Source organism: Trachinotus anak, unplaced genomic scaffold (assembly GCF_046630095.1).
Source record: "Trachinotus anak isolate AG129_WGS33_773 ecotype Australia unplaced genomic scaffold, CSIRO_AGI_Tana_v1 ptg000021l, whole genome shotgun sequence".
NCBI lineage: Eukaryota > Metazoa > Chordata > Actinopteri > Carangiformes > Carangidae > Trachinotus > Trachinotus anak.
Window position 1 is genome coordinate 11,767,671 of NW_027273872.1, and position 22,380 is coordinate 11,790,050.

At 39.9% G+C, this 22,380-nt stretch overlaps 1 long non-coding RNA gene across 1 annotated transcript; it reads left to right on the top strand.

Moving 5' to 3' along the window:
• Positions 1-1,816: 1,816 nt before the first annotated feature.
• Positions 1,817-21,669, top strand: LOC139606303 (uncharacterized). Its single transcript, XR_011684594.1, has 3 exons — positions 1,817-6,715; positions 7,154-10,020; positions 19,694-21,669. It is a non-coding gene; the product is annotated as an uncharacterized lncRNA (long non-coding RNA).
• Positions 21,670-22,380: the final 711 nt, after the last annotated feature.

The following is a 22,380-nucleotide window of genomic DNA, read 5'->3' on the forward strand; positions in this document are numbered from 1 at the left end:
CTGCCTGTTACATACATGAATAGAGCTTTCCACAAAATAAGTAGAAACTAAATCAAATAAAGAGAAGCAGAGAGTGGAATGAAAACAGAAACACATCAAACACAGTACAAAGTATCTTTAACTGCACTAAAGTACAGTAGTTGCTGTAGCGTAAATGGGTCAAACCCCATCTTCTTCAGTATTGCATCATAAAGAGTTCAGTAAGAAGACTGTATTTCTGCTGCTCTGCTGTCTGTTTTAAGATCTGGATATCTGCTAACAGAAGCATTATGTCTGCCAACATTATATAATAATATCAGACCTGCTGTATGAAGCAGAGTCAGTGCAGAAACAGGAATCTTGGGAGGCTGAATCTCTCCTGCTGTTTGCTGATCTGACACAGAGATGTAAACACAAACTGCTGACCCGAGCTGACGGAGACGAAACGCCGCTTGCTCCCTCTGACCGAGCGTCCGCACTAAAGTATCCGCTTATTACCTCAGACAGACGGCGTTTTTGTCTTTGTGTTGTGTGTGTGTGTTTCTGAACCTCTCACACTGCCTGCCTGCTAAATGGCACCCAGGGTCAGGGTGGATGCTCTGGTAATGAAGCATTATGGGATGAGATCAGTGGCAGCTGGAGAAGCTCGGCCTCAGACTGGCTTAAGATCCTCTGTCAGTCACGAGGCCAAAGTGAGAACAGGACTGTTTACAGTCTGTTACGCTCAACCTCTGCAACCCGTTATGGCGGCTGGGTGGAGGCAGCCGGGCCAAACAGTGATCTAAAAAGTTAACTCATCTGAGTTTTTCCTTTTCACTTAATATTTAAGAATTTATCACATTCACCTAAAAAGGTTGTGATATATTTATAATTATAATTATAATTCCCTAATGGAAAATAGTTCAGATTTTCAGTTTACATTTCACAGACACACTGCCAATAAATTTACTGCGAGAGCCCAGAGGATATACCCCTTTTCCATTTCACGCCAGATTAGCTTCCCTCCAGAGCCTCCTGGAGCATAAATCATCAGCTTTGCACACAAGCTACTGTATCTCATTATTTGACAGGTTGACCACCATGAAAATTGTACTGAGGACATTCAAGCTCCCAGCAGGATAAACCAGGCTCACTGATCTTTTCAGGCAATTTAGAGTGTTGTCAAGTTTAATTTTAGTGTAGTGTGTAAATGTGTGCAAATTTAATTTCTTTTGATCTGATTTAATAATGTAGAATTAGTGTGTAATATGGAATTAGATGTATTTTATTATATTGTATTATACAATTATATTGTATTATATTATTATAATATTCTTGATCCAACACTCGATCACCTTCACGAAAGACCAAAAGTTATTGGTTGGTTTTCAACATGTGGACTGACACAGAGATTCGGGCGCAGCTGATCCTAGACAGTGAGTGTGTAATAAACCTCAACACGTCTACTGTCCAACAAACAGATGAGGTGGAACTGCATTACTACACAGAGAAATCTTAGGTTGTGAATTTGAGAGCAGCTGTGGAGTTTGTGTGATGGGGTCATCGCGGGTGTTGCTCTTTTATGGGTGTGTATTTCATGCTGAAGTAACACACGCACACAGACACACTCACACACACACCTACCTTGCTGTAACAGTGCAGGTTTGAGCCTGAGGTGTCGATGGCTCATCGGTGATTCAGAGGTGAGGCTCCTCGCTGCACTGAGCTTTTGTTTACAGATGGATATCCCTCTGGATCGCTCTCCGTAGATTTGTATCGCCGATCAATATTCCCCCTGAAGTCACTCAGATGTGATCTCAGTGCCCCCCCCCCCCCCCCCCAACCCCAATCCGTCCACCGTGATGCCTCCCAGAGTACGAATCCAATTAAGCACAGAAAACAAAAACTATTTTTTCAAGCGAGCGAGCTGGAGCGGCTGCATAATTTATGTTTGTCCCCCTTTTTTTTTCCTCACCGCTTTGAATGGGTCGAATAAAACCAACATCCATTCAGTAATGCATGACCTGCGGTTTTGTTAATAGGCTTTGTAGTGGCAGTAATGTACTTTCCTACATGGCTGATGGAGATTATGGCCGGCTCCCTCCGCCTGCCAGATATCAATCCACCTTAATGCCCCTGGTGTCCCCTTGGCCCTGAGCCACGACCCTCACCACACACACACACACACACAGACACACACTCAAACAAACAAACAAAGTGTGTGTGTGTGTGTGTGGAGGGGAGAGAAAAATAAAAATGTATTATACTCTCAAAAGAATTCAACAAGTCAAGTCAATACATACTGTATGTGCTGCTGTGTATCGTTCGAGTATAATCTTTATGCTACTGTAAATCAGTAACCAGTTTTCATTGCACTTGTAAAACATAGAAGCATTTTCTTTTTTTGGAAAAGTTGACAAAACACAATTGCAAATGGTCTGTGTTTCCAGTGAGTTAAGTTGTGCAAATGAAGCTGCGTTTTCTCCTGTCATGATATCGTTCCAATTAAACGTGACGACGCATTTCCAGCAGTATTGCTTTGTCTAATGGTCTGCAAAACCACCTCATGTGAGCGAATAGTTTTTTTCAAAATTCATGTGTTTCCATTACTGGTTTTATAGTTCGCAATTTAAAATTGCAGTTTAATGGAAATGCACATACAGTCGGGATGTAAAAATTATCAGGTTTTAAGAATCAAGGAACATAGCAGACCACCTCCAAAATTGATTCTATTCACAATTTTTGTATGGGTTTCAAATTGCTCTCTGTGCTACCAGTGAGTAAAAAATTTTATTCAAAGACATGCAATGTAAAATGATGTTGGTGCCTACTACTGGTCAATCCGTCTCCTGTTGGGAGGCAGTCATGTCTGAGAAAGGACCTATGTTCTAGTCTTCACTTGTAACTACAGCTCTGAGTGGACTGCATACACTTGTTTAAGTAAATGGAGCAGATGCTGCTTAAATATCCTGTCAGATTTGACTGAAAACATTGTGGCAGTGAATAACCAGGAGAGGAGGTAACATGCTCAGAGTGGTGCTGCAATCAGTCACAATTCTCCTCTGCCACAGAGGTGATTTTCTTCTGTTTTTATTTTTTTGTTATCCTGATTTGTGAAAAGTGACATTTGGTGTAAATTAGGTCTAATCTAGGAATTTATTCAACAGGGGTTGGTTCTAACTGAAAAAGTTGAACTAAAAAAGACTGAAGACCAACATCCAATTTTCATTTACTAAAAGGTTTTCTGTGCAACCAGGGATTATTACTGACATTTCAGGTGCACTAACGAACCTGTTGGTTAGTTTCCAGCCTGTCTGCTCAGCTGACTGCTCATGTTTCTTCACCAATAAAACCTTTTTCATGGAAGACAGTTTAAATAGTCTCAACAGGTAAAGCACAGGTACAAAAACGAATAAAACTAATTCATTCCATTTAGCTGCTTGAGTTTCACATTGACTCACTGTCACACTATCAAGGTGGGACTTACTGGGACAAAGAGCCATTATTGATGTAATTAGCGACACCTGTGCTTTTCCAAATATGAAAAATGCAAAGAAAAGCTCCGTCGGACATTGTTGGACCACAGTCGGCACAATATCATCATAACTGATAAATGATGTCAAAAACCACTAAAACTTTCCTTTAACACTGGAAGGACAAAAAACAAAACAGAGCAAGAGCGAGAAACACTAGCGGGAAGTCAGACCAGAACTGTGTCCCAGTTCAGGGGCCGCATCCTTCAGTGGCTGCATTTGAAGACCGTCTGCGTCACAGCAGCACCACTAGGCTGGTCTAACAACAAAGGTTCTTACAGTTGGATCCATCTCGGTACGGATAGCAAACAACACCAACAGAGAGACAGAGGACAACACTTTTAAATGTAAGTAATGGGTTTGAGCTGAGTTCAACTGCTACTGGTACAAAACTGCTAAAACCAAGGGATTTAAAACCACAAGTTTTGTTTTGTCACGTGCTGTCAAAGTTGCAAGGCGACAGGAACCGCGCCTTGGGACACAATCCTCCATAGACCAGTCTCATTTTAGTTCAGCCATCATGGTCTACAGTGGCCCTTTGTAGATCGCATCTTCCGAAGGATGCAGCGCCTGAATTGGGACACAGCTCAGGTGAGCGGAATTCTACCTGATGGCATCTCCAGCAGGGGAGAGGTCTGCCCACGGAGGATCATCACACCCCCACACAGGTGCCTTCAGTTACTGTGTCTGACCTGGGCAGAGCTCCAATCAGCCAGAAGAATTGGAAACACCTGCACATTAACATTTTTAATTTCGATGGATCAAAAATGAAACATGAACTCAAATTTTTATGATCATTATCTGTACTTTGATGGGGGTTAAAGTAGATATTTTAATTTTTTTTTTCTTTCTTCTTCTTTATCCAATTAAAAAAAGACTATAAATTTGTTATTGCTGGAATTTCATGTGTCTGCAGAACAGTTTCCTTTTTTTTTTCTTTTGTTGTAAATCAATTAATTATTTGTCTTTTGTTTGCACTTTTTTGTTCTTTTTCAGATAATATTTATAGAAATAAAAACAGAAAAGGAGAGGTACCTATGTTTTGGTTTAACACAATTACTTTGTCCGTTAATTTTGATGTTTAAATTATTGATAATTATCTATATTGCACTTCCTTGCTTCTGAGATTTTATTTGTAAACTTGGGTGCCAATAAAGCTGATTGAATCGAAGTGAATTGAATAGAGGGAGGCATATATAGAGAGGAGGAGATGGGTTGTGTTAGAGGATCGTCTCAGCTAATCCAATAAGCGAAGCCTCTCCTTTCCTTCAATCTGATTATTCCAATAATTAAGAGAAATTGCTGGAGCGTAGCTTCAATAAGGCTTTACATATTCAACAGCCGGAGACCAGAGCTGATATGTTTTGCTTGTGGACTCTGATTACAATCCTGCAGAGGAGGAAAGCTGACTGCACCTTAGACACGGAAACCACACTGACCACTGTGGATCACGTCATGGACACTGAATAATAGTTTTTGTAGATAAAGAGTCCACAAAGACGTCTGATCTCAAACCAGCGTCTTCATCTGAATGAACTATAAACTGCAGTGATGCTGGGATGAATGTGGCCTTGAAACAGCACCTGTTGAGGTCTTATTATCAACATGGGGAGTTCACAATGTGATTGGCTTCTAGATCAAGTCAACTTTATTGTCATTCATCCACATACAAAGTACAACGTACAAACTACTGCACATTCTAAAGTAAGAAATAACCATGAGTGACATCCATCCATCCATTATCTATACCGCTTATCAGTACAGGGCTGTGGCATGATTGACATAATAGACAATAAATACTAAGTAGATTCTAAACAGTAGAAGCAGAATAAAACCGTGGTTAGCAATGTCGTCTCGATATGGTTATATGGCAAATAATTATGGATATATAATACACAGACAATGCCAAAACAACTGTAGACTAAAGAGGAGAGTATATATTACCATAGTATAAATAGTATATTAGTATATATAATAGTAAAATGGTGTAATGATATAATAATAGTGTGAAGGTGTAATAATGAGGTGTTGGTGAGTCTCTTTTTAAACATTAGACAGAGCAGGTTAGCTATTTCTTCTTAGTCTTTATGCTAAGTTATGCCTTCCACATCCTGACTGTGATTTTAAGTGATTTCACAGTGAATTAAGCGAATTTCTAACTGTCTAGCAAATATATTTAAGTTCAATTTGTTTTAGATTTTTTTCTTGTCTTGAGGACAGAATGGGTACAATTATGAAATTGGGTTAATTTTCACTTTCTTTTTCTTTATTTATATAAAAAAAAAAAAAAAAAAAAGAAAATCACCAAAACTGGGGATACAGCGGTTTCACCCAACAGCAAAATTAAACTCTTCTTCACAATTGGTACTTGTACTTCAGAGTCAAGTAAAAGTGCTGAATGCAGGAGCATTTTTTCATTATCAATTTTAATAGGACAGTTTAAAGTTTTTTTTTAAGTTGTTGCCTGAAGGAGGGATGAAAGGAGAGTAGGACAAGAGGAAGGAGAAGAAGAGAGGGAAAGAGAAGTGATGTCAGTGATGCAGGTAGTGCGGCGAGGCCAGATGGCAGTGGCAGCAGTGCTCTGCCTCACTGATTAGCGGCGAGCAGACAAAGAGCGGCCATGTTTCACTTGTTCATCACTTAAGTGCAGAGCCCAAGGTGGAGGCAGAGAGATTTCCCTTGGGGAAATGTGCCTCCCAAAGATAAGGCTGAGGCCTGGATTGCTCTCCGGGGGTGGCGAGGTACGACGAGGCAGCCAGGGGATCCAAACCTCTGAAGAAAAACAAAATGAAAGAGGAAAGAAAAGGCTCCGTGGTGTGGAACACAGACAGCAGCGAGCAGCTCCAAGTTAAACTTGAGCGAAAACTTCAGTCTCCTTTTCCCATTAACTCTGGCTCTGGAGAGACAAAAGTCCACTCACAACTTTCTGGCTGGTAGTTGTTCACTTAGTTTGGAGATCCTCAGGAGGCCGGCAGGATCATTGGGAGAACAATGACTGTAATATGCTGCGCTTGGCCTCTGACCTTGGCTGCAGCCAGACGCTCACTGCTCAGTAATTAGACTCGTCTGCTGCTCAGGATTATTATCACTGCTCAGCTGGATTCAGGGCAACGGCCAACAGATATCCGCTCGACTCACGGGGAGGAACTAACGCAGCCAACAGCGAACCGTTTTTACCTTGGCCCGCTGCGAGCTGAGTGCCATCAAACAAGGGTAAAATAAAGGTGAGTGATTGTGGAGAATGAGTGTCCAAAGCTTTTGATTGCTGGGTGACATGTTTCTCTGACTGATGATTGTTCTATTGTCAAGACTCTGATTTACCTCAGACACATGGAAAAAAAACTAATTTCAGCGTCTGGTCAGAGATGAAAGTAGATGATTGTACAAACAAAACAAGACCAACACACACACACACACACACACACACACACACACACACTGAAAAGGTTTTTCTTGAGCTTTCAACAGCAGATTGAGATGGTGATTTTGTTATCTAATAACTATAATAACTGAACTTCAGATTCTGTGACCTGTAGCAGGGGAATAAGTTCATCTTCAAGTGACCTCAGGTCTGCCGTGCATACAAAAAAAACGCAATTTATTAAATTGATACTCACTAAATGACAAAGGAGAATTAATGCTACTTGTTTTTGCTCTTGCAGCTGCGGCACAGTGAGTGAGTGAGGAGTCAAATGAGTGAGGATTAATGAACGTGAGAGCGTCCGTGGTTTAGGTCTGGTAATTCACCAAAGAGGTAATGATTTCACCAGTGTGTGTTTGTTTGTTAGCAGGATTAGACAAAAAGTACTGAATCTATTTGCACCAAACTTGGTGGGTGGATGTGTCATGGGCCACGGAAGAGTGCATTAATGGTGTTTAGGTCTATGACTTTTTACAGTTTGGCCTTGGCAGAGGTTTGTGCTCTCTTTGTACCATTCTAGTTACCATAGTTTTTATTAGTGTCTGGTAGTTGATCCATGAACATCGCGCACAATTAAAATGACCAATTATGCTATTAATATGATTAAACTTTTAAATATCAATTTATATTTGTTCTACACAAAACAGTTGAATTTTGTTTTGTTACTGTGAAATAAAAAACATGTTTAAATCAACAGATATCTTTATTCCCACTGAACAAACTACCTTAAAGGGATTTGGGAAGATTTTGAGTCACTAAGCGGATTTAGAATCTGGAATATCAGATTTAATAAAATGCTGTTGAAATGCTGTTGAGACACGTGGACCAACATTGGAGACAAGAGACTGGGATGCCTCACTTCTAGTTTTATAACTTCTAAGCAACTGCGGATGTTTACACGAGGTTGAGGGCACTGGGTGTTGATCTTTCAAACAGTTTAGGTTTGTGACTGTATCAGCCTCATCGGTGCAACTGAGCAATGTTCCTGACACATCCACCTGCAATAATGTCTCTGTCTACGTAACTCTCATGATAAGTGTGTTAAATCTGTATTGTTAGCTAATTATTCAAAACATGATCATTTTACAGTTACTATTCAGAATATTTGAGCCTCATCAGTGATGTTAAAAGCTTATTATGGTCGCGTGCATTAAAGGTTGAAGCTAAAAGGACGGACATTAAAGTTATTGAGGCCGAGAGCAGAAGGCTCCTCACAGCTCGAGCTGCTCCCACTTTTACATCCCAACTCTGCTGACACGCTACTCTGCTGGAGGTTTAACAGCTCCTCAATAGTAAAGCTACTTTAACACACACACACACACACACACGTACACATACACATAAAAAAAAAAATCCTTATAGATTGCATGCAAGACCTCTATTACTCAAATTCGACCAACCACAAAATGAACAAAGTCAGCCGTTGTGCAGCAGCAGGCGGAGATGTGAGGCGAGATCGCAGCTGAAATTGAAATTAATGGCTTTTCTAATTGGGGCACATGTTTGTCAAAGTGACGGAGTGCTGCCGACACAAAGTACATCCGCTCACCTGCCCCCGCCGGCACTCTCTGCTTCCTCCGATTGGCCACCAGCCACGCTCAGGACAGATCATGTCGTGTGTGATTACAGGGAACTGCTGGGGATGTTTGATATGTCATACCGACCCGCGAGGCGGGGCCGATCAGCCGGCAGGGCTGAGGCACAGTCCACACTCCACACATGACATCCTTAAATGAAATCACGTTATGTCATTTCTCCAGGCTTATGCTGCCTCACAGAAAGAGGCAGCTCCAGCTTTTTTTCTTTTATGTTTTATTTTTAAATTAAAACACCACTGACTAAATTCTACATACATACATGTCTCAGTCTCTTCTGTGAATTTAAAACAACTAATTTATTTAGAAGGATTTTATAACAGTTGAAAAAAAAGTTAGAAATGGAAATCAAACAATTGAATTAGACTTTTATGATGAATGCTGAAGTATTAAAACTTGCTACATTCAGTGTTTGGCAAATATGAATCACAGACACTTGAATGTTAATCTCATTACTCAGGTTTCATAGCAGAGAGTTGTTAATGTAATTTGTGCTGAATCCTCTCGTAAAATATATATTACACTGTGTGTGAATAAAGCGTATGTGCTAAATTACTTAATTTCCAGCTTTGAAGTAAACATCCTGATTTTTGTTAGACATCAGTTATGTGCTTAAATTCTTAATTTTTTAAATATATTTTTAGCCATCATGGAATATCTCAACAACTATTGGTTGAATTGCCATGAAATTGCCTCAAAAGCTAGTGGATAGATTGCCTGTAAATTTGGCTCAAACATTCATGTTTTAATAACGTCAGTGATTCTTTAACTTTTCATTAGCGCCATCATCAGGCCATTTTGGTTTATGACAAATAATGAAAAAGTCCGCAATCACATCGTCATCAACTGAACTTTGCATTTAGCGCTATGTTAGCATGCTAACAAGCTTAACTATGATGCTGAAAATGGTCAACATTAGCTGCTATATGCTATCACCATGTTAGCATTGCCATTGTGGCTGTGTCCCAATTCAGGGGCCACCTTCTTTGGGGGCTGCATTTGAAAACCGATTGGATCACAGTGGCACAATGAGGCTGCCCCATTTCAACCGCTCCTTTAAATGTGGCCAAGAAATGCAGCTTTGTTTTCGCAGTCAACAAATGCTACGATGGGTCGATCCTTTGTGGCCCAACCTATCCCAAGATTCATTGCACACAGGTAATGAAAGCAAACATCACTGACAGAGAGTCCAAGGATTACACTTTTAAATGTCAGTATTGGGTTTCAGCTCAGTTCAACAGTTAATGGTACAACTGTTAAAACCAAGGGCTTTTAAACCTCAGGTTTTTGTGAAAAAAAGTTGTGTGTTGTCAAGGTTGCTAGGCGACAGGAGCAGTGCTTCACAACGCAACAGTAAGGGGGGGGCACAGCTGGTAATGCAAAGCGAAAATTCTCAGTTGACCAGACCGTCTCATTTCAGTTCAGCCTTCATGGTCTTTGATGGCTACGACGGTCGACACTTTCATTGACTGCGACCTTCGAAGGATGCAGCCCCTGAACTAGGAGACAGCTTGTGAGTGTGTTTATTCTTGTATTTAGCTCAAAGCACGGTTGTACTGCTGTAGATGATTAATTACACTATATCCAAACTGTCAAAACAATAATTTAAAAAAAAATAGCCTAATAATAAAAATAATTTTAAAAAAGTAAATTGCTAAGCGCTGGTTTATTTTATCTGATGTTTTGGTTTAACACTAGGTCTACCAGAATTCTGCAACTACTAGAATGACCATAGCAGTCAAAATGACTGCTATGGTCATTATTTGTATATAATTTGGATTATCATTAAAAAGATCTAAGAATAAATTGGTGGAATAGGTAAAAACACATTAGGACACTAAATGATTGAGTGTTTTATTTATTTAATTGACACAACGTAACTTCTCTGCAATTACACATGCAAACTCGAACTGGCTCGAAACCCGAAAAGGCTCTGAAGCATGGCTAAAGCCTCCATAACTGTAATTTTCTTTCTACTTGTCATTTTTGTCTCTCTTGGGTTTAGAGTGAAGCTATAACTAGGTTTTAGCTTCAGAGAGCAGCAAAAGTCAGGGTCCTATTGGTACATAGGTTTTTTTTAAACCAAGTTATGACGTTGCAAATTTTGAAAGCAGTCAAAATGACTGCCTTGGTAGTTCTAGTGTTAAACATGTCATCAGAACTACAATTTAATTAGCAATGAAATGTCACATGAAGCATGAAGTGAGATTCAGTTTGTGAATTTTATTCAAGGTCTCACACATCTGTCACACATTCAGGTGTGCAAAGTTGTAGTAGCATTGTTAATGCTGTGGCAACATCCAGTTTTATAGAGCCGTTAATTTGAAACACCCACATGACACTGGGTTGGTTTGTTTTGAAAACTTGAATTAGTGTAACTGTGATATAGCTTCAATAAGTTGTCATAGTGTGTTTTATGATCTACCTTTATTTATCCATCAAAGCTGTCAGCAGCCCATAGTTTGCACTGATGTCTGATTCATTTTCCATGATATCACATGTGCGCATCTCAGGGATTTGGTGCATTTACAACAGGAGTTGTTGCTTACATTTCAGATTCAGATTTTATATTCTAAGTGATAACTGGGTCATAAATGATTTCCAGCATCATTGTTTAGCTTCCTCTCTCCTCCCTTCTTTTCGTATATTGTGTTATGATTTTTGTACAATCTAAATAAAATGTTTAGTCAAAGGGAAAATGATGGGGGAAATCATGGGTGAAGGTGTGAAAAAGCTAGGGAAAACTGTGGCCATTTAAATCCCATAAAATAAAATATAAACCTCATAGTGGTCAGACTGTAAAGATACAGTTTCCATTGACAGTGACTAAATTTCATTATGAAACTCATGTGAAACCATAAAGTAAATATCATCATATCTCGTCTGTGCAGCAGGAGGAATCGGATACTCAGTGTGGGTTTCCATCAGTTCAGCCCATGTCTGCTCTTTATCCGATTACGAACAGGAAGTGGCTCAGCTCGGTGCTCACTGCAGGGCTGCGTGCAGAAGCATCAGTCTCTGACCACCATTAGCCACAGACCTGCTCATCAGATATCCTCCTTTAGTGCAATTAGACACACTTTGGTTCCATGTCCATGCAGCTCTGATGTGCAGTTACAGAGGTCAAAATGCTGCCTCCAGGCGCTTCTGATTTCCTGCCAATCGGAGGGCAAGACGCATTTGCTAGGGCAACTCTCTCATGGGAGGATCAGTGCGTGTCTGTCCTGGGAGAACAGCAGGGACTCTGTTAGCAGCCTCCCTCCCTGTGCTCAGCATTCATAAGGATTGAGTGACATTACAGAAAAATATGTACAGCGGCAGTGTTATGGTTGGTTAATAAGTTCTGATTGTGCCAACCCTCCCTCCGAGGCCAGCAGTGTTCATAATGCCCACAATATAAACCTGTTGGACAGAGCAAAGTTTGTCCAGAAGGTGGCAGTAGAGAAAAGGTCATAAATAAAGGTTCTATAAAAAGGTTATACAGCTTATAAGAGGGTTTTACCTGTGAGGAGCATGAATGTCACTAGTAAATTTAATGAAATGTTTTATGGATCAAAATGAGGAATTTTGGACTGATTGTGACTCTACTGCAAATAAAAAAGGTCCATCCCCTGGGGATAATGGTTGTCTTCTGAAGGCCAGTTCTGTTTTTGTTAAAGTTGAAACACTAGAGATTTGACATGCTGTACATCCGTCTCTGCTATACCCTCAGAAAGCTGCCTTTAGCAATGTTTTCTTGGAAGTACACTTTTAAGATTTCCCACAGGAGTCTGTGATATGTACCAGGAGAGACATTGGTCAACATAAAAAAAAAAAAACAAGAAATTAAAAAAAGGACTCATGGATATTTAAATCGCCATGGGTCACACAAGCTGAACAATACAGTAAAGTTCTTTAGGGGAGAGGCCATTTTTGATATATGAGTGGGTCTGGTTGATGAGCAACGCAGCTAAGGATTTACTGTTCAATTAAATGCGAGTAGAGAAAGGCAGAGATGAAATCTTTATCATCCCAGCTGGAAGCCACATTGATTTCTTTTAAAAATCTGCTTTTCAAATGCAGAGAAATATTGTCTGCAAAACTGGAATCATGTCTCCCCCCTCCCCCCACTCTTCATTCATTATGGCTCGTCCACTTTATAGTAAAATCTGTACCACAGCAGTGCTGAGGTGAGATATTTCTAACATCACCTACAGGCTGTTGTGTCTATTATCCAACACAAAACAAGCAGCATAGTAATTTAGAGAAAAATGCATATTTTGTTCTGAGGGGGTGCTAAAGAAAAGTTCATGGAGTTGTTAAAATCCACAGGGTTCATCCTTTGGGGAGCAGGAATGTGCTGAGAAAATGTCACATCAATCTGTACATTAGACTTGAATATTACTATTGTATTTAATCAACATGTTATGGTCACCTCAAACTTTATAATCATCCTTTGGGCACCATGAATATTCCTGATAAGTTTAATGGAAATCTGGACCAAAGTGCGTTTCACTGTGTATTTAATCTTTTTTGGCTGAATACACAGTTTGAGAAATCACTTGGGGGGAAATTGAGATGGGAATTCTCTATTTATTTGACCTAAGCACTTAACAATTAACTAATGATTAACAAAAACAATCATTAATTGCTTCCTTAATTGTTGCCAGATTGGTGCTACTGCTGTAATGGAAGTGATGTTTTACATTTTGAATCCAAGCGCAGGTTAAAAGCAATAATATAAAAGATGTGGATCCAATAAACACAGAAATAAAGCTCTCTGTGTCCAACTTTACACCTCTTCAACCCAGCGCTTCTCTCTTTCCCGCCCACTCTCTCTGCCTCTCTCGTCCATGTTCACTTAGCCTCCCATGTAACTGACAGGCTGCAGTCACAGGGGTGAACAGCACGGCAGCCATTTTAATACCATCAACTCCCACGTTCTGCCAATTAGAGCTGCTGGCAGTGTCTGATGATAGAGCTATTAAAAGAGACATTCGAGGTCTATCTGACAGATGGATCCATGCCTCCTCTGTTTTAATAAAACCTGCCCACTGCTCCGCCCACAGCTGACATGTCTCACCTCCACATATAGCACCAGCGCCTTCGAAATGCAGCAGCACCAGGGTGGGAGGAAATAATAACTGAATACTGTGAATACTGTACATGTGTAGAGGGGGACGCCTTCAGCATGTGTGGATGTAAAATGTGTCTGGTAGAAAACAATTGTCATTAAAATCAAAACTATTTTTAACAACTAGTCTGAGCTGTGAGAATTTGACAGATGGATGGTGATAGGAGGTGGGAGGAGTTAACAGTAGGTGGGATGAGATGATTGGATTTGGAATAAATGGATGGAGGTCAGATCAGCTAATGTGGATAGGAGGATGGGGTGGAAGGTGAGAAGAGGTGCGAAAAGGTAAATGGAGGTGGAGATGACGAAAGGAGAGGAACATCAGGGGGAGATCAGAGGTGGGATGAGGCAGGGGTAGGTGTCGTGAGGAGGTGGGGTGATCAGAGATGGGAGGAGTAAGGAGGAGGTGAGTTGGGATGAGTGAAGTGATGGGAACAGGTGGAGGGTAGACGAGGATCTTGGATGATGGGATAAGTGCTGAGAGGGAATGATGCAGAGAGTGCAGAGATGATGATAGGTTCTGGGGGGAATCAAGGAGGTGACGTGATGTGAGATGAGATGATGGAAGGCGTGAGGAGGTGGGGAAAGGCAGAATGAGACAATGGGAAGTGGCGAATGTTACAGAGTGTCACAAAAATTAAAGGTGCTGGAGAGAGGCGTTACTGGGATGATGAAAAATAGACACAACTATTCTGTCCCGTCAATCCCTGGAATATTTTTTTCAGATTCTCCATTTTTCTCTACGAAAGTGGTCAAAAATAAAAAGTTAATTTCACCAATCACCAAGTTCATGAGTCAAATTCAAATGAAAGCCTCAATCTCCTCTTTAGGTTCCTGGAACTCCCACTTCTAGCCACACATTTTTGCAAACTAAACACTAAAAGGTGATTGTTCAGCATAGCCTCTGCAAATGTAGTTATTTTGTGGACTTGCAAAATCCTAGTGGGACCAGCCACCTAACAAATGGCTGCGCTAACGTACACAAGCACTTCAGGAAGGCAGCAAACCTGTAACTAAGGTGTTTGTAAGGCAAAGGGTAGAAAACTAAGTTTGTTCAGAAAAGACCATAGTGTGACTGAATCAGTCTGACAACCTGTTTTTTGCTCAACAGTTAGCGAAAGGTCACAATCATGAGATGATCTGGTTGTCATTTTTTTCTTGAAGAAGAATAGGTAGGTGCAGCAGCCACACTAAGCTAGACTTTACTTTCTCTTTTATCTGCCTCCATGTCCCTACAAACCATCAGAACAGGCTAAGTGAACAACAGCTGTCAACTGGGACAGCAGCAGCATATGTTGACAATGTCCAAACACGCTACATGTCTTAATATACAGATGGACAGAAATAATCAGTTACTCGTGAAATATGTGATGGATTTCAGCTTTAACATATGTTTCTCTGACTGACAGCTCACAACTGACTATTCTCCTGCAATATAACCTCCACCCATCTGGCTCCCTGTGCTGCACAAAATAAACACTTAGAGATTTCTGCAAATAGCATCTGACCCACCTACACCAGCAGGTGTAGTTTGTATATCTGCACCAGATGGTTGAAATTAACTATTTTTGTCACATCAACTCAAACTGCAGCCTGTTAGTCTGCAGAGGATCGCTATGGATCGTCCAGACTGTTCACCTCAGACTTGTACCTTCTTGCAAAGGATGTAAACATAATATAATGATCTTGTTTCGGTGTTTATCTTTAATTACACATTTACATACATGTAACACAGTATACAAAACATTTACCACTGCCTTTAACATCAGATTTCTCAACTGCTGCTTTCACATCAGCTGATTGGCCCAAAATACAACCACAGTAAGGCTCTAGTGGGTTCACTACAGTCAAAAGGGTTAATTCTCTTGGAAGCTTGAAAGTGCTCCATAAATTTAGGGGCTCGCTTCGTGTCGTGATATTTCTTGTGTTAATGTTTTTGTCCTGGTGGTTGAGCTAGTGGGGAAATCAGTAGGTCAACAGAAATATTTATTCACAGAAATTTTTAGGGCGTTTTGGCCTATAGCTTAATCAAGCAGTTTCCGCTAGTGTGTCAAAATAACCTACCACTGTGACACTGTTATCTACATCTTTTCTAAAAGCAGCTCTTTTTACATTTGATGATTCACTAACTGCTAGCCTGCCGTGTTGTTACCAAGGTACCCATTAAATATTTAATTTTTCTTTTCAATCACATCACTTTCATCCGTCCTGTAGTAACCTTCAGCAGCAGACAGTTCTGCTGGGAGACAATAAGCTCTCTGTTCTTTTGATTCTTAGCTCAGTCTGAGGAGATGAAGCCTTTAATCAGTCTGGTCCAACTACACATGTCCTCCAATTTCATCACTTTTCATCTCCTGCCTTTGAAATGCAGAACTTCACTAATGGCTTTCACTTGTCACATGATCAATACATTCCCTGTGCATCCTGAGAGAATAACATACTATTAATTTGTTGGACTGGATAGCTTGTGACAGCACTGTGTCTACCTTTTAAAAGCATTGCAGCATGTCATGTATGGCTGTGATGCACTGTAAGCCTGAGTGACAGAGTGCTCAGGAAAAGGATGGCAGAGTTTGAACTTTAAACCCTCTATCTGAGTCCTAGAAAGGTCCCCCACCCTGATGTAATCCATAAGCTCACAGCGTTAAGTGCAGAAGGATTATTAGCACAGAGGCGACGTGTGGAAGCAGTTAAGCCTAGACCATATGTGTGTTCAGCAAGATTTCTAGGCCAGAAAGCTGCGAGGGCGGGTACCTAGGCTGATGTTGTCGGCTTGGCTGTTTGTTCTTGTGTCACATTAATCTGTTAACAAAACAGACAGATTCCTCTTTCTTTCATTTTAGTGGAGCATGAACATGATGGTGGGAAGGAGAAAACAAGGCTGCCAGGAGGCCAACAGTGATGTTTTAGATAAAACTATGAACAGGCTATGTTGTGTTAATTCAGGTATAGAAACATGCTACAAAGTCTTCAACTCTCAGTAACTCATTGCTTTAGTGAAACTTTCATGATGACTTGTGTGTTCAATTTTATAACAACACTTGGCACAGCTCCTTCATTCCTAATCTTTTTTATCTCCTTCATTTTCTCGTCTTGATTCCATCTGTCACCAGATTTTGGCCAGATTCTGAGATAATTTCTGTTCTTCAAAACAAATGGAAAAGTGAAAATAAAGATTAAGATGAAACTGGTGCATTTTCACAGAGTAATATTAAATGTAAAAACTTACTAAGCCTGCCCACTGCTAATAAAGGCTAAGTTCACATGCAGTGTTGCCCAGAAAAAGTGCTGCTGTGGAAATGTTCTGCCCTAGCAGGTCATGACCTTGAAAGTGCAGAGGCACTCTGGTCATCTTCCAAATATATCTGTTTGTGTGATACATATCTTTAAAGCAACTATAATCAGTATTTTTATATAAAAAAAAATTGTGTAAAATGTAAAAAGTGATGAACTTACAGAGAATTATCAGCTGAAACTGCAGTGCCCCTCGGCTTTAAGGAGCTTATGAGTGTATTTTAGCTCGTTGTTTTTCTGTCAGGACCATCCAGAGCAGCACAGTCAGAGAGCAGCTGGTGAACATAGTGGAACATTTAGCAGCAAAAGAACTATATATTTCCCTCAGGAGCTGGTGGAGACCAAAAACAGAGCTAAAAGAGAAGGAGCACTGGATTTAACGGCTGGATGTGTAAATAAACAAATGTACTCTACTTAAAATAATTAAGAAGAGTGGTAGTATGTCAATGTTGAGGTCGCAGTTATTTTTTTTCATTTAGCCCAAGTAGCTAAAAAAGTCACTTCTTCCAGATTTCAACAGGAACTTAACACCTCCTGAAAACCTTGTTTTCGCTGACCTCCAGTGGTTGGACTCTGCCCCTTGTTGTAGTGATGTAAAACCAAGATGATGGTCTATGCTGGTGCTGTGATGCAACACGTTACAAACAATCTCTGAATTTTGGAGGAATTCTGAAATTCAGATTACAGCAGCAGTGCTTGTCAACTACTTCAAGGTTTTTTTGCTACACAAAAAGGTGGAAAAAGAAAACATCAATGCAGTCAAGCCAGAAAGAAAGATAGACAGAAACAGGTAGAACTCAGCCAGAACTTTTCTACCTTCTCTACCTGTGAAAAATCAACCTGATCAATGTGTGGAAGGGGTCTTGGGACTCGCAGAAATACTGAAAGATATCAGAGAATTCCACCTGGAAACTGGCAGGAACTATGGAGTGTTGAAGAAGGAAATAAATTTATACAGAAGAGGCAGAGAACTGAAAATGTGAATGGATGCAACAGAACTTCAGAAAACTAGGGTGGTGAAATCCGTATGATGAAAGTGCTTGTCGACAAAACAAAATGTAAAGATTTCGAAGGAAGAATCTAAGAATTTATTCAGTACCTGACAACACCAGGTTTGAACGTAGAAAGCTTTAGAGATTGGAAGAATGAATGAAGAAGCTAATGGAAGTAAAACATTTATAATCAGTGGGTATTTTTCAATATATCAATATATAATATTAATCCAAACATAAAACATCATGAGATTTCCTGGATGAATTATATAGCCCAGGACGGTACCCATTGATCACGAACATTAATTGACTATATCTTTATAAATGTCATGAGAAAGTAATATGTGAACGTGACAAAGCAATAAACAAGTTTAGGAATGAAGATGCTGCATATGAGACATTTCACTAATGATGAACAACCTTTTATATAAAACATATATAGCTTAGAGAAGAAGATTATAATAATATGTTAAAATAAAATAAAAATGATATTGAAGGTAGTATTTAATTTATTTTTGTGTAGAATTTGGGGCTAATGTTGAAAATTCTATTTGAAAAAATATAGAGATGGACAAATAGAGGGAGGCAGGAATGGAGTAAATCATAGCCAGTGTTTCTTTGAGAGGTGGGTGAAATTAAAATTGGTTGCACTGTAGCAAAAAATCCCAAAAAATAAGACTTCAACTGATTATAGTGAGAAAGAATACTGACTGCATAATCAAACCTTTAACCTATATTTTCAATCTTTCTTTTCATACAGGTGTTTTTCCAGAATGGAAATAGCAAAGGTTATTCTAGCTTTACTAACTACAGATCAGTGTCCTTACTTTCACAATTTTCCAAAGTGCTTGAAAAACTGTTCAGCACAAAAAAAATTACATGCTTTTATTGAAAAGAATAAATTGTCGAGTGAGAGTCAGTTTTTGCTTTTGAACCAAATAGATACACGCTTTAGCATTTATGAAACTAATGTAAGAAATAACAACAGCAATACAAAGTCAGAAATATACAACTGATGGTGTTTATTGAGTTAAAGATATTTGAAAAAAAGGTTGCAATGTGAAACTGTGCAGAGAAAAGACAACGAGGAAAAAAAACCCTTTTTGTCGTTTCGCCACACAAACAAAATGCCCCTCACTTCCTTTGCACTAAATTAGTGGCGGATGTGTATGTGGGAGATAACCATAATGACAAAATGCAAGAAAAACACAGTCTGTCTGTTTGATGCCTCTATCAGTCCACTTTAAAAAATACATAGAAAGACCATCTTAAACGTGCTGTATATTACACTTTTACAGGATTTTGATCCATAAGATGATATAATTGTGGTTTTAAGAACCAAAAACCATCTCTGTAGTTTTACATCTCCTCTCTCAGGCTTCTCTCTGGAGCTCTCTGGAACAGGTTGGTGAGCCAGTCAGAAGAAAGGCATAAAAATATAGCAGATTTCAGTCAGAGAAACCAAATCCTCCAAGGTTGGATGATGGGTTCGGGTGGCCGGGTTTGTTGTGACATCACAATGTTACAAAAGTCCTGACGAGTGATTTTAAGGCTCAGTTTCTGAAAACAGGCTGCGTGCATTTCTCTGTGGACTGAGCACTTTGATACTTTCATAGTATTAATATAGAACCTAGAGTTTCTTTAGGATCAGGAAAGACACTGACATCTCACTTTATACAATATGAGACCTTTAAAGGCCAAATGTGCTCTCCATTTCTCTGTCATTGCTGAGATGAAAGATATATTTGTAATTCTTCTTCTGACTTTCAACTTCTCTTATGTTTCAGATATGTTCACATGGCACCTAAACTGTTTGCAGGTAAATCCCACTTAAGTTGAAATGCAGCCTCTCCAGCTTTCTCTCCTCTGTTTTCCACCGTTTGGTTGGCTCACCCCATTGACTTACTGTTCATCACCCCTTCCCCTCTCATCACAGTTATACATTTTTTCACATTAGTTGTGGGTGGCTGATAAAGTTGCATTGTTTAATGAGAAGTTTTTGTCAGTGGCGTCAGGTTGGTTTGTTTACCAGATCTCAGCTTGTGGGAGGCTGGCATCTGTTTCTCTCTGACTGGAAAACTCTGAGTGTCAGCTTGTTAAAAAAAAAAAAAAAAAGTCAAACTCAACAATTGGTTTGAAAATATGGAATATCTATAGATGAAATAAAAACAAGCAAATGTGTGGTAAAAAAAATTGAAATAACAAAGCTTAATTGAAGAACTACATGTTGTAGGCTCGAGTTGAACAGAGTTTGAGGCCAAAAAGAACCAAAAGTGAAGAAGATCTTGAAGCTGCTGGGTTGGTTTCTATTCCTCTGCCAATCCTTCCTTTGAAACCTTCCGGTGTCACTGAGCAATTACTGATGCAGCTTAACAGATGTTTTCAATCAGCCAGTGAACAATAGGTCAGATGATGCAAGAATCTGACACTGCGCAAAATACTCCAGAATCCGGAGATGTAGTTGCCCAGATATTTCAAACGATGACCCCCTATATGTTGAAATCTGTCCTAGACATGCTCCAATTATGGCACTGTGAGACAATATATCAAAAAATCTCCAGATATGATCCGGATTCTTGCAAGAACCTAAAAAGGATATCTCCAGATTTCTAGGGTTTTGGCAGAGTGTGACCTAATCTTAAATTGAAATGAGAGGGAGATATTCTATGTTTTTTCCCTGTAAACTCTCACTCACAAGCTGTGTCCCAATTCAGGGGCCGTATCCTTTGGGGGACACGACTGTCCTAGCGTGGAGGCTGAACTAAAATGAGACAGCCTGGTGGAGCTTTGCCTGCGCTTACCATTGTGTTGCAAAACATGGCTCTTGTCGCCAGGCAACTTTAACAAAATGTATATATATATTTTTTTTTTTTTTGTACAAAAACAGGAGGTTTTAAGGCCCTTTGTTTTAACAGTTGTTCCGATAGCTATTGAGCTGAGCTTTCTGTCGGTGTTGTGTGCCACCGTATTTTTTTCATCTTGGGATGTGTTGGGCCACGAAGGATCCATTGACAATATAGCCAGGACATTCATCCATTCATTCATACAGCTGCTAAAACTTCCCACCAACAGTTTTCATATTAGTTAACTAAAAATAAGAGGCTGCAAAGAACCATTTGTTCAGTTTTCGTTTTTTCCGAATGTTTCCAAGTGCTTAATTTCAAGTTGCTAATTCTGCAACTATTATCATAATAGAGGTCAGCAACAGTAACTAAGGGGAGGCTTAGTAAATAGCCAACAGGACTCATAGATTCAATTCATGATCAATGTGTCCTGTTTCTCTCAGTAGCTGACAGAAATGATGCTTCTCCTCACAGCTCTCACTGTTTGGTTGGACATTGATTTCTATAGGTTTGTGCTGCAGCCTCCTGTCTTGATAGTGCAGCCTGTGGTATCTCTTGAGACTGGGGATGTCCCAAAGCAATCCACGGGATCAGGAAGAGGACTGATCAATTGTTTTTTGTTTTTTTTTATGGATCCGTATTAGCTGCATGAAGATGGATCCATTTCTGATCTTTTGCTTATTGTAACCTAATCCACTGTGGCCACAGCCGCTGTCAGAAATGCTCCCTTGCAATTCTAAGGCAAAGTCTCTGAATTACTTAGCGCACAAACAATCAGCAGCCAGCAGTGACACCACACTGACAGCAAGAAGATGTGTAGCTCAGGTGTAACTCACCTCTGAACTGCTGCAGTTGACTGACTTGCCCTGTCATTTTGACTTTATTGTTCAGTCTTTTGTGACATGTGACCCACAACAGAATGAAACACACATAAGTATATTAAAGTATTTCCTTTCCTTTCTCTTCAAAGAAGTGATTTTTTAAAAATATATTTTTCCTCAATACTGCACATTTGATATGTTTAGTGTCACTTCAAAGGAATAATCCTAATACATGTTGCGCCAGGAAGGGGTGCAAAAAGGTGAAGCTGGCCAGGCAGAGAGCAGTGAGATGCAGGAGAGAGACTTTCAGCACAGGAAGGTCAGGCAGCACAAAATCATCAGGCAGGATCATAAACTGTAAATAAAGATGGATGTAGACTCCTTGACGTCACCCACAGGATTCTGAAGAGCGGCGTTGAAGCTCAGAGTGAGCAGCTTCACTGTCGCTATCTTGGCAGTGCCTGACTCCGCCTAACTCTTGGCTAATCCCAAAATGGGCAAAGAGGTAGGGTGTGTGTGGAGCCAAGACTTTGGTGCATGCAATTCTGTTACAAGTATATGCTCACCCAGCTGTCACTCAAAGAGGCCACTCCATTACAAATAAATATAAGGCTTAATAAAAGTCAGACAGTTGAGTTATATAAAAATTCACCCCGCATACAGTTGTCATGAAGGAGGACATTAGCTATAGAGACCAAAACAATTTTTTGTACCAGGCTGTAAACATGTTTATTTCTGCTGTAAAGTTGGAAATTTTAACATGGGAGCCTATGGGGACTGACTCACTTATGGATCCAGACTCTAGTGGTC